Consider the following 11,657-nt stretch of genomic DNA (forward strand, 5'->3'; position numbering starts at 1 on the left):
GCGCGCAGCCCGGCCGCGCCCAATGGATTACAGCAGCTGCCCCGGCCGGCCGCCGCCGCCTTGGGCTCGGCAGCCTTCGGGTAAGAGTGGCCCCAGTCCCCGTGTTGCTCACGGAGGAAGCCCTGGGTGCCTAGCACCCAAGGCAGTCCAGTGAGCCGGAACCATCCATCCTCAACTTCCCTGGGAGCTGGGGGTCGCTGACTGCCACCCTCCGCCCTCCAGTGTCTCCATCCAGAAATGGGCGTCCCCTTCCCACCCCACCCTCGGGGTCAGGGCGGGGTCCGGGCCAGGCTGAGGAGTCGAAGGGGGGACTTCTCATTTCCTCCGTGGTGGGTAGAAGTGGGTAGCTGCAGACCAGGTCTCACCGCCGGAATCCCGGGATCAGGTCCTGCCAACCCCCACCCATCCTTGGAAGAGTATGCGGATGGTTCCTAGGTATCTCGGCTTTGCTGAGGGTCCCTAGAGACACCTGAAGTACAGGGCAATGGTTTTGTGATTAGTCTGTGGTCAACGGTACCTGCAAGGCTAACAGGTGTTTTCTGAGGACTGGGACTTGGGTGGGGGCGGGGTAGATTTTCTACGCCCAGGTTGTGCTTGGGTTTTGAGGATAGGCTTTGGTGAATGGTCCTGGTGAGCTTCTAGACTTTGGGGTTTATTGGGCCTTGTTTATGAGATGGAACTTTAAATATGCTTAAAGGATTTTAAAATTTCATGTGTAGAGGCTTCATAACTCAAGAAAGGTTTCTCCTGCATCAGACATTGTCAGGTGAACTTGAATTACCTTGTGTCACAAAATGGATGCATATTTGGGGGCAGAGCATAATCATAGAGAATCTGGTGCAGGTCTTGTGTATGTGTGTGTGTATGAACAATAGATATTTCAGAAATGCAATGCATCTCCAAGTTCAAACATTGCATCTGTGTTTTATTTGTCAGAGTATAAAAAGAATAGATACTTTGCTCTCTAAATGTGTTGTTTTTGCTTACAAGTAAATATTATACTTTTACATTATTATACGGTTTACTTCTGCTTCAAAATGTCTGAACAGAAACATTATGCGTCAAAAAAACCTTGGGTAGGAAAAAGAATGCCCTTATTTTTTTCCCCTCCCACTGGTTTTCAACGACACTGGAGGATGTAATCCGAACATCCTAGTCCCTGGCGAACACGCTATGAAATATTAAAACCTGGGGACAATCTGCCGCATTGCGGATGAGGCTGATCTGCACATAGGGTGGGGGCAATATCGCCCCAGAAGCACTCAGTGGTATATCCCCACCCCAGTGTTTCCAACCTTACCAGTTCCTGAAATTTTCCAGCACAAAAGGGTTTCTGAACGATAAGCGACTTCCTTGTAGAAAAAATATTTTTGATCATTAACGATGGAATCAAAATGGAGGGCCAATCTCATCAGTTGACTTCTGCAGGATTGTCTTGGATGACTGACTCTGATCACGCACTAATAAGAGACAATGATTTTTATATTTGGAGTGTTTATCAGTTTTAACTATTTCTCTCCTGTGGTGAGGGAGGGGGCGTTGAGGTCCTTCATTGATGGTGGCAAAAAGCTTTCTCTTGTGAAAATTAGGCCCCATCTTGGGTCTGGGAGACCCCTGCTAGCCAGCTTGGCATGGGAGGCGCCCCTAGTGTGTTGGGGACAGAGTAGGGGCTGGGAATTGTGGTCCTAATACTCCAGCTTTAGGTTCAGAGCTTGGGTCCTTTCCCCTCTGGGTTTGGTGACCGAGCGGCTGAGAACCTGGGCAGGCTGGGGGTAGCAGGCAGCAGAGGATGATGTCATGGGCAGATATGGAGGACTGAGGGTCCCTTTGTAAGTCTGGTGCAGCATTAAGAGCGTATTGGAACGAAATGGTCGATTGCATCTAAGGGAATAAATAATCCGAAAATCTCATTTGAACTCAAACCACTCAGTGCATGGGGAGATTAGTGAGTGCATTTGCCACTGCCGGAAATGTGCCCACTGTCTCTGTGAACTAAACCCCGAATGAAATCAAACAAAAACCACTGGGATCCAGAAAGCGCAAGTGTCCTGTCCCAGAGAGCAAGCCCTGGCGCTCAGGGCCCGAACCTCCCGAGGCAGGATCTGTGGGTGCGAGGTGTGCTCTGGCCTCAAAGGCCACGGGTCAGGCCCTGCACTGGGCTTACGAGGACCAGGAAAAAGAGCCAAGGTCGCTCATCTGACTGGGGGCAGGCATCAAGCTTGAAAAGCAATCGCCTTTTTCCGTCAGAGGTGCCTCCCAATAAGTGTATTTCGCCAGAGTTCTGTTTTCTGAGCCTGAGAAGCAGAGGAAATCGGAACAAAGACAGTATTTCACCCTGGGCTGGCAGGCAGCTGTTAGAGGTATTTACGGCCTTGCCGCAGTGCGGCAGCCGGGCAGGGCACCGGAAGCTGGGGAGAAGCCACCAGGAACTCGGATTCCGATTTAAGTCCAATCTGGGGCCACTCTTCCAGAAATAGTGTGACTGGATACCTTTCGGAGGACTGGTCCCTTGGACAACTACCTCCCAGGAGGGAGAACTTGCGCTCTCTGAACGCAGGCTGCTTTTCTGGCCCGCCTTGATTAGGACTCAGAGGAAGCAGGTCACTAGATAGGAAATTTCTGATCCAAAGGACACTGTGGAGGGCGTTCACTGGCAACATGGCGATTTGATTTGTCCCGCAGAACAGGGTTCGCAAATCTGGAAAGGACGATTAAGGCTTTAATACAGGTTTGCCTGGAAAAGAAATGCATGTTTGTATCCTGTCTCGGCGAGATGGGGCTCCGGGCTCCTCACCCCCTGCCGGGCGTCACACACCACAGGGCGTTGCAGGGGTGCAGCGACCACCCCTCCCAGCCCCACGGCCCAGTCGGCGTGCTGGCCCGGCGTCAGGCGCATGTGCAGTGAAATGGCCCATCCTGGGACCCACCCTGCAAAGCACAGGGGGAGGGGGCAGTGGCTTCTGAGCAGAGGGATGTCTCCATTTCCCCACCCGTCTTCCCCCAGGATTCGCTACTCATCTTTCCTTTATTCCATCTAAAAATAGTCAAACATCTCCCTCAGCCTGGGAGTGTGCTCTTTTCCATCATCTTGATGGAAAAGATCCTCTCCCTCTCATCTCTCTCTCTCTCTCTCTCTCTCTCTCTCTCTCACACACACACACACACACACACACACACACACACAACATCTTTAGAGACAGCAAATACGATCTAGTGGCCAAGGGAAACCAAACATTCTTTCCACATACACACATTTAAACATCTGGAAATATTACATGTAAGAAGGGGCTCTTCAAAGTTTGTGGAAAATGGAATGACCAGATTATGGACGTTTCCACCACTTTTTGAAACCGCTTTGTACATCCACACACAGGCGCGTGTACATTTGTGATTCAAAATCGATGTAACCCTTGGGGGAAGTGTAGCGATCCCCTTTCAGCCCGGTGTTTCTGGTTTGAGAAAAGGCCTTTCCTCCTGGCTCTCATTCAGACCGCGACCCTCCCCGGATCTGGTTACGCCTGCGCGGCGCGTCCGCGGGCAGCCTTGGGGGGCGGCGGCGCAGCGCCCCCAGACTTCAACAGACACGGGCCCGCTGCAGGCCTCTTCCCGCCGGGCTGGCCCTCGTTCTTGGGGGCAGCCCTCTCCTCGGACTCGAGCCTGTCCCCAGTGCCGGGGGTCGTCGGGAGGGCGGTGTGGGAGGCGCCCCAGGGGACATTCCAGGACCAGCTGACTCCAGGCCTTCGGTGAAAGCCCGCGGCGCGGATTTCCGAGGCTGGCTCCGTCCCCCTGTCCGCCGTCCGGCGGCTCGTCCAGAAGGAGGCGCTGTAGGACAAGCGTCTCGCAGGCTGCGGCGGGCGGGGGAGGGGAGGACACGTGACTCCGCCCCGCCCCCGCCCCCGCGCGTCGTGCTTGCCGGCCGCCGGCGGGGCTCCGCCCGGCTACGCTGCCCCTCGGGCCGCCCCCGTAGACCCCCGGAGCCTGCAGGCTGGTTCCGGGTCGGCGGGTGACCTCGCTTCCTCCACCTTCCCCGAGGGGGCGCGATTTCCGCGCGTTGCTTTTCTGGCGGCTGGGATTCGGGTTCCCATCGTGGGCCCCCCTCACCCCGGTGCCCAACCGTCGACGTCTCCACCATCTCGCTCCTGCTGGGCGGCCGCGCCTCCCGGTTCCCTGTTCCCGCCCCTGACACTTGGATGAGCAGCTTTGGAAAGCACAGCATTTAGCGCCTTCTGAGGCCCCATCCGTGTCTGACTGACCCTTCCCTCCCCATCCCTGGGGCTCTCTGGGGGTTCTGAACGCTTTTGGCTCCATGGCTCTTGAACTCCGTGGACTCTCTTCTGTGCTCTTCTCCACCACCACCCCTCCTCAGAACCTTTCCTATGCCAGACCTTCAAAGGGCTCCATGGGCATTTTCTTCACCAGCAGTGACACCCAACTGAAGTTGCTGCCCCTGACTCCAACCCAGGGATTCCCCGCTTGCCTCCTGGCGACAGGTTTGCTTCCCTCTTCTCCCTACCCCAGGGCCCTGATTTGCAGTGAAGGCCTGCATTAAACTCTGAGTGCTGCAGAGCCCACGTTTCTAGGCTCCACTTCAGAATCAGAATGCCCACATATGGTCCCCGGCAACCCATATTTGATAAACATTTCTCCTGGCCAGTAGGATGCACACTTAGGTTTGAGAACCATTGGTCAGAGTGTCTATCCTACTACTTTGATGGCATTGGGGTCTCCAGAGGCAAAGTTTCTACCCACAGGTAGGCCTCCACAAAGCACCTGGGCCTCCTCTCCTGATTCCTAAAGTCTAATCAGCTCTATTTTAGGGAGAGGGCACTTGGATCCCTTTCTTTTGGCTTGAGATTCAGACCTTGACTCCACCACTTATCTGCTGTGTGACCTTAGACAAATAAGGCAGATTCTCTGGGCCTGCCTCCTCTTTTGAAAAGCAGGGATAGCATCTCATGGTTTGCAATGAGGGTTTTTACAAGGCGCTGCTCGGTGCTACACACTGTTATAAACACTTTACATACTTACCAGGTTACATGTTGGGCATTTGAGAGTGTGACTCATAGCAAACATTTGATACATGCTCCTCATTACTATCATTATCCCTTTCTTTTGCTCGGCCATCAAGATGAAACATTCACCTACTCTTCACATTCTACAGAGAAGAAAAGAAAGGCCTAGAGAGGACCCACACGCAGTGGTAGGGGTAGAAGAACACAATTCTAGGGTTCTTTGTATCACTATGATGGGTCTCATAGGTCTTACAACTTTGAATCACAATGTCTGTCACCCATCAGCGGACGGACTCGGAGGCCGTACCCAGCAAGATGGTACTCACTGCTCTTCAGTGGGTCACCGTCATCAGGTAGGCGAGGCCTCACCACCCATAGGCCAGATGGCCTTCGACCTGTCCTAACAGCTGACCCCACTGTTTGCCACTTGGAGTCACCTTTCTCATCCTACCCTCATCTTTATATAAGGCTACAGCCACTTTGTCCTTCTTGGTCTTCTAGAAAGTTCTAGGACTGTCTCTAGATGTATGGCACAGGTGAGATAATGAAAGACCAGTGAACGAGAGCAGATTAGATCAGAGAGTGGCCCCTACCCACCAACCAATTACTGTGATCCAAAGGCTAGGTTCCATCTTGGCCCTTGGACCACAGAAATGTCTTAAAGAGTTCCAACCCCACCCTCACCCCCAAATCTACATCAGTCCCTTTTTTATTCTCCAAAAGAGAGATTTTGGTTTGTTGGTTGTCTGGTTTTTAAAGAGTTATAGAAATACTGCTTCAGCTTATGCTCATGCACATATCCCATGTAACCAAGTTACTTCCACTCAGGGCCTTCTGACTTCAGCCTCTCCTGAGGGGGCCTCCACAGCTCTCAGCCAAGCGGCTTCTCTTGCCTTGACCAGAGTCAGCTCTTCTCTCTCTGGCTACCTACCTTGAAGCCAACTGCTGCCCAGGATCTAGAAGGATGCTGCCCTTCACCCCACCCCAAACTCACTGGGCACCTTCTAACCTCAGTTCTCCCAGGCCTTGTCTGGGTGGTGACTCTAGCGCTGCTCTTCTGGAGAATTATTCTAGGTTCTGCCCTGGAACCATCCTCTTCCATCTCACCTCTCCTTGTGGTGCTTTCTGTTGGGGACAATCGTTTCCCCTCAGGGCCTCAAGCTCAGTGAGGGCACTTCATTGTGGAGGCAAGGAGCTGAGTCCAGGGTTCCTCTTTCCTTTATAGGGGGTAATGCCAGGAATGTGTAATCAAATCCCTCTCCCTCTTGGGACTCACCACTAAGCCCCTGACTGACTGTAACGCCTCCCCCCCCCCCCACACACACACAGTCCCCCTATGTTTCTGAGTGCCAGCCTGCTCAGTCTCCTTCCTTCCTCTGTCCTTGGTCTAGGGAGTTCATTCAAAGGCTCATCCCCATCTATCCCTTCTGGTGGTGCAAACCCTTTGTTTTAAGAGAAGGGCTCAAATCGCCACTGGCAGGAGGCCTCTTTAAAAGTCAAGATCAGAGCATTCTTTCCTGAGGCCATAGAGAGGGTTCTGAGGGGGGCACTCCAGCATCCCCTAATGCTGCTGTGCCTTGGGGCCCTTTCATGCTTCACTTCTTCCGAGCACTTCTCTGGCTCCTGGCCTGGAGGGGTCCTAGAGGGCTCTCACCACTGGGGAGCTGACCAGGCAGGACATCTTGGGACTGGTTCTTTCTAGTCAAATGTTGAGGGACAGTGGTGCCCAGAGCCTCACTTTAATCAGCAATGTAACAGGCTTTGTAAAAGGTTCTCTCCTCTTCTCTATCCTTTTCCATCACCAACACCATCAGAGAGTTTGGGTTTGTCTTTGGAAAACCCTCCACAGAATGGTGCATGCTAGCTTGGGGCTACCCCTTCCCCCACTCACCCACCCACCCACCCACCCTCCCAGACTTCTCAGACTGAGTACCCTCTACTCCATCCTCACTCTCCTCTCATCCGAAGGAACCCAGGAGATGGTGGGCAGGGGAGGGGGCCAAGGAAAGATTGGAGGAAGGTTGACCCATAGCTCTCTTGAATTGCTTTCCCTGGTTGGGCTAAGATTAGAAAATAATAAGAGATGCCTATCTCCCTGTTCCAAAAGGTCCTTATGAGTGGGCATATGCAGTGAGTTTGGGTGTTTTTTTTGTTGTTGTTTATCTCACTGTCTTCATTTCTTACCTTCTTTCCCCTAGTCAGAGCTAGTTACTCTCCTATGAACGCCTGAGGGTACTTGGTAGGCTGTGTCATTGTATCCATCTTTTGAAAGCCACTGCAAAGCTTCCAACAGGTCCCAGTCACCATCCTCCAAATTATCGATTGAGAGCCCCCCCTGGGTGCCAGCTCACCTTCTACCTCCTTACCTACACCCATAAAAAGTTCATCAGAATTGCCCAGAAAGCCATACCTTCTTGGATGGATTCTTTTTTCATGAATTTGGGAAAGAAACTTTGATTATTATTATTATTATTATTATTATTATTATTATTTATGATGTGTTAACAGGGATCGATTTTGAAGCTGTTGACCTAGTGTTAACATGATCAGAAACAGTTTTTAAGGGAGCGGTTTTTACCCCTGTCTTTAAAAACAACAATAAAAAGCCTGCTTCCAACTGGGGAAAATAGAAGGATAGAAGGAAAGAAAAAAAAAACCAACCACCCCTAAGTGACTAATGGAATCAAAAAAAGGAAACATGGATGTATAAGCATCCTGCGGAACAGCCCCCGCCCCCTCCCAACTAATGAAAGTCAAATCAGGAAATGGGTTTAGAAGTGCATGGAGACTGGGTGGAAATTAGGATGCAGAGATCTTTGTACCCAGAGATCCCTTTCATGGGCTTGATGGGACTTGCTGATGGAAACTGTTTCCAATGAAGCTAGTTCAGAAATTGTATCTGTGCATGCTTTACAAATCTATACACAACCTCCATCATTGACATCGGAATAGTCAAAATCACAAATGTCTTCACACTAATTGGTGGCAACTCTGGTGGACCCTAGAGTCAATACTCTTTGGTGGGAGCTGGGGTATCTTTCCCACCCCCTGCCTGCCTGCTGCCTGCTGCCTGCCCCAAGCAAAGAATGCCACCTTCTCTTTCAAGGAGCGCCAAGCCCAGGCCCAAGTCCCCTTTCTGGGCTCCCTCCGAAGGACAGCACACGGGCTCCTGGCTCCTTTCCGAGGCTCTCTCTTTGGTGGGATTGGAAGTGGCCCTGGAAACTCTCCTGCAGATCCCACCCAGGTGTGGGCCCTTGAGGACTTCAGAGCCTGGAGTCCTGTGTTTGGGCACCCTGTGGGACCAGGGACAGCTGACTTCCTGGTCTGGGGTTGCTTGAGTCTCATTTGCTTCCTCACACCCTGTCCCCTTCACACCAGGGCTGTTTTATTGTTTTATAGCCTTCTTTAGCGCTTCAGTTGCCCCAGATTCCGATGGGGGCTATTTTCCACTTCTCACTTTACCAAACCCCAAGTCTTGCTGTTTTAAGCAGTTTGGTCACTTACAAAAACTTCCCCTTTCAGATCTAAGCAAATCCTAGAAGCCCGTAGGCATGAAGCTACCTTCAGCTTTCCCTAGCCAGTCCGTAACAATACCCAGCCAAGTGTTAAATCCCACAGCTGCCCCCCACCCCCACCCCCAAGCCCTCCCAGCCTTTTCCCAACCACTCTCTCTCCCTACTGAAGCTCGAACGAACAAAATTTCAAATATCTCCCATGCAAGAAGTGGCCGTTGGCTTGTTGGCTTTCTTCTTTATTTCTTTACACATCCAGCACTAGAGAACGATCGAAATAAAGGAGGGGACAGTACTCACAGTGAATGCAGTCAAAGAACCATAAGCCATGGCCACCAACCAGCCTTTTCCAAATAGCACTATGTCCCAACTTACCCAGCTTCCTCTGAAAAGATGCTATTTGAAAAGCAGGGGGGGGGTATTGATATGAATATGACCTCCACTGCATCCTTGATATTTGGGACTATTTAAATCGGAGGGAACAGTTGCCATGAACCTTTATTTAGGGAATAAAAGTTTAAAGCAGAAGGTTATTTATGGTTCTGCAGAGACGGGACCTGAGTGGCTATTTACAAGCACGTGATTCCAATAAACTTTGTTTTATGGCCTGAGAGTTGACAAGCCAAAATATAATTCCCACCATAAATTAGGTTAAGAGCATACAAGTGCACATGCTCGGTTCCTGGAGCAGAGATAGGAAAGCAAGAGGCTCCAGCCAGCGGCCAGGCTCAGAAGGAGGCAGCTGTACTCCCAACTCCCCTCCACTGGAAGAGAAAAACAGTAAGTCCCTTATTACTTTCTGCTGTGAGAACTCCAGGAAAGGGGAATTCTCTGCCCTGTTCTTGCTCCATCCGGGGTGAGGAGAAATCCCAAAGAAGTTCTCGTTGGGATTTTCACCTACATCTAAATTATGAAACATTTATAGAAGGGGATGCCAGACTCTCTTCTCCCTCCTTTCTGAACATGGAAAACTAGGATCTGAGGGCGCCCACTTTTTTAGACAGTGTCCTCCCCAGGATGGGACCTGGCTTCAGAGGTGGATAAAAACAGTGGTGGTCTGGTGGGGGGTGGGGGTAGAAAGAATGGGGGCTAAGATTGGGGCTTTGCCCCTTAGATTTCTGAGGAGACTGCCACCCTGGCCTCAAACTGGAGGTGACTATAAACTTGCCGCTGGGTGGGATTACAGCTACTGGGGGGACCGTGCCTTGGGAGAGAGCCCTGGACTCTCTCTTCAGCCACGAAGCTGCGACATTCATGTCATACCAGAGAGCTGGGTAACAATCTGAAGCATGGCCTTTACCTTTGAAACCATTGATTTTCCTCCTCCTTGGTTATCATTTGGGTCCTCATTTCCCTGGGAAATGGCTCTTTGTTTTGAATTGGAGCAGAAATGGGAAGGCCAGCCCCAGCCAAGGGGGATCCTCCTTTGGGGAGTGGAAAGGCTGAGGGGTGCAGGGGCGGTGTCACTGGTTGGGATTGGGAATTTGAAACTGACCCAAAGCTGGAAAGGGGTGCTAAATTGTTCCAGTGACGAGCGGGACAAGGTGCTTCCACTGGGGGCAGGCAGACAGTGCAGAAGGAAACACACAAAGGCCCATTTTTGCCTTGCTTCCCATTTCCCACTGGGAACCCCCTATTATGGGCAGCCTGAGTCAGGCCAAGCGAACAGTAAGTCTTTGCCCAAGGGTGCCTGGAACCAGCGAGGTGTTGGGAGCCACACTCTCTCAGGCTCTGTGTGTCTGCCCTTGGGGACTGAGATCTTCCACTCGGCAGGAAACTTTGTGCAATGCTTGGGGGGCGGGTACCCTGAAGCGGGGAGGTCTGGGTATTGGGGTGGGGTGTCTGGGCCTTGTCATTTTTCTGCATATCATCCTTCTCTGTTTTACTGTCCTGTAGAATTTAAATGACCCCGTTTTTATTGCAACAGGTTTGGGGATCACGAGAGAGGAGCCGTCCCTGTAAGTACAGTCTCCTTTCTTCCAAATGAATGGCGAAGAGGAGGTCCGAAGGCTGGGAGGTGGCGGTGAAGGACCTAGATGAGTGGCAGGGGCAGTGGGTGAGTGGCAGGGGAAGCGCGTGGCCCTGGCTCCCCAGGCTGGGGTGGGGAGCAGAAGTAGCTCTGGGTGGTGGAGACCCTCCATGGAATGCCTGGAAAGCTTTTAAGGGGCCTACCTGCCTTAGGGAAGGGACTGGGGACCTTTCTGGCTCTCCTGGAGCCTCCCAGGGCCTTCCTTGCTCACACAGGTGCAGCCCCAGCCCCACCACCTCAAGCATGCTTCCTGAACAGCTTGCTGCTAATGGGCAGCCCGCTGGACTCCCGTGTTGGTGTACCTCGCCTGGCCACTCAACCAGCCCGGTAGCACTCCCAGGCTAAGCGAGTGCCTTCTCCGCAGTGCAGCCGGCGCGACGACGACGACGACGGAACAACTCAATCCAGCCAGGCCGACCTTCTCCCGTTGTGCGTGCGCATGTGTTGACTTTTATTTACGTGTTTTTCATCAGAAAAGATCTAACCCTCTTTGGCTGTGGGTGTGTTGAGTTGGCCAGTTTTGGGGGGATGGCTGAGAATTCGGAACTTTTACATGAACACCCCTCCTCATCCTCCGCTCAGGGCCCTGGTCTAGCCCGCAGTGTGGGCCCTGGGCTGGGGGGCCTGGGCTGAGCTGGAGGGGATTCTTCTTCGGGCACTCTCATTCCCCTCTGCTTCTCTGCAAAAGGCAGTTGAAGAATTGAAGACCTTCGCTGTGCCTAAGCCCCTGGATCCCGCGGGAAACCAGGATTGGGATGCTGGGGGCTGAAGGGGCTGTGGGAGGGATCGGGATGCAGCGTGGGACAGAGACCCTTAGGACCTAGACTTGGAAGTTTTCATCTGTCGTGGGGTGGAAGGGGGGATAGGTACATTTCTAAGGAGGCAGGTGACATCTTTAGGAGGCCCACCTCCTTCTGATTAGTATGGTTTTTATTGTTTTATTTTCAAATAGGTGGGGAGAGTTGAGAAAAAAACAGTGGCCCCTCCCTCTCTGCCAAACTGAAATGATTCTGTTTTAATGGGCAATGGGATATGTGAGGGTGATTGGAAGAGTCCCCTCAAGTCCCTGGTTAGGAGCCCCCTCAGCAGCAGGAGTTTGTCTCT

This window comes from Echinops telfairi, unplaced genomic scaffold (assembly GCF_000313985.2).
Source record: "Echinops telfairi isolate 266 unplaced genomic scaffold, ASM31398v2 ScPeMD7_3;HRSCAF=10, whole genome shotgun sequence".
Lineage (NCBI taxonomy): Eukaryota > Metazoa > Chordata > Mammalia > Afrosoricida > Tenrecidae > Echinops > Echinops telfairi.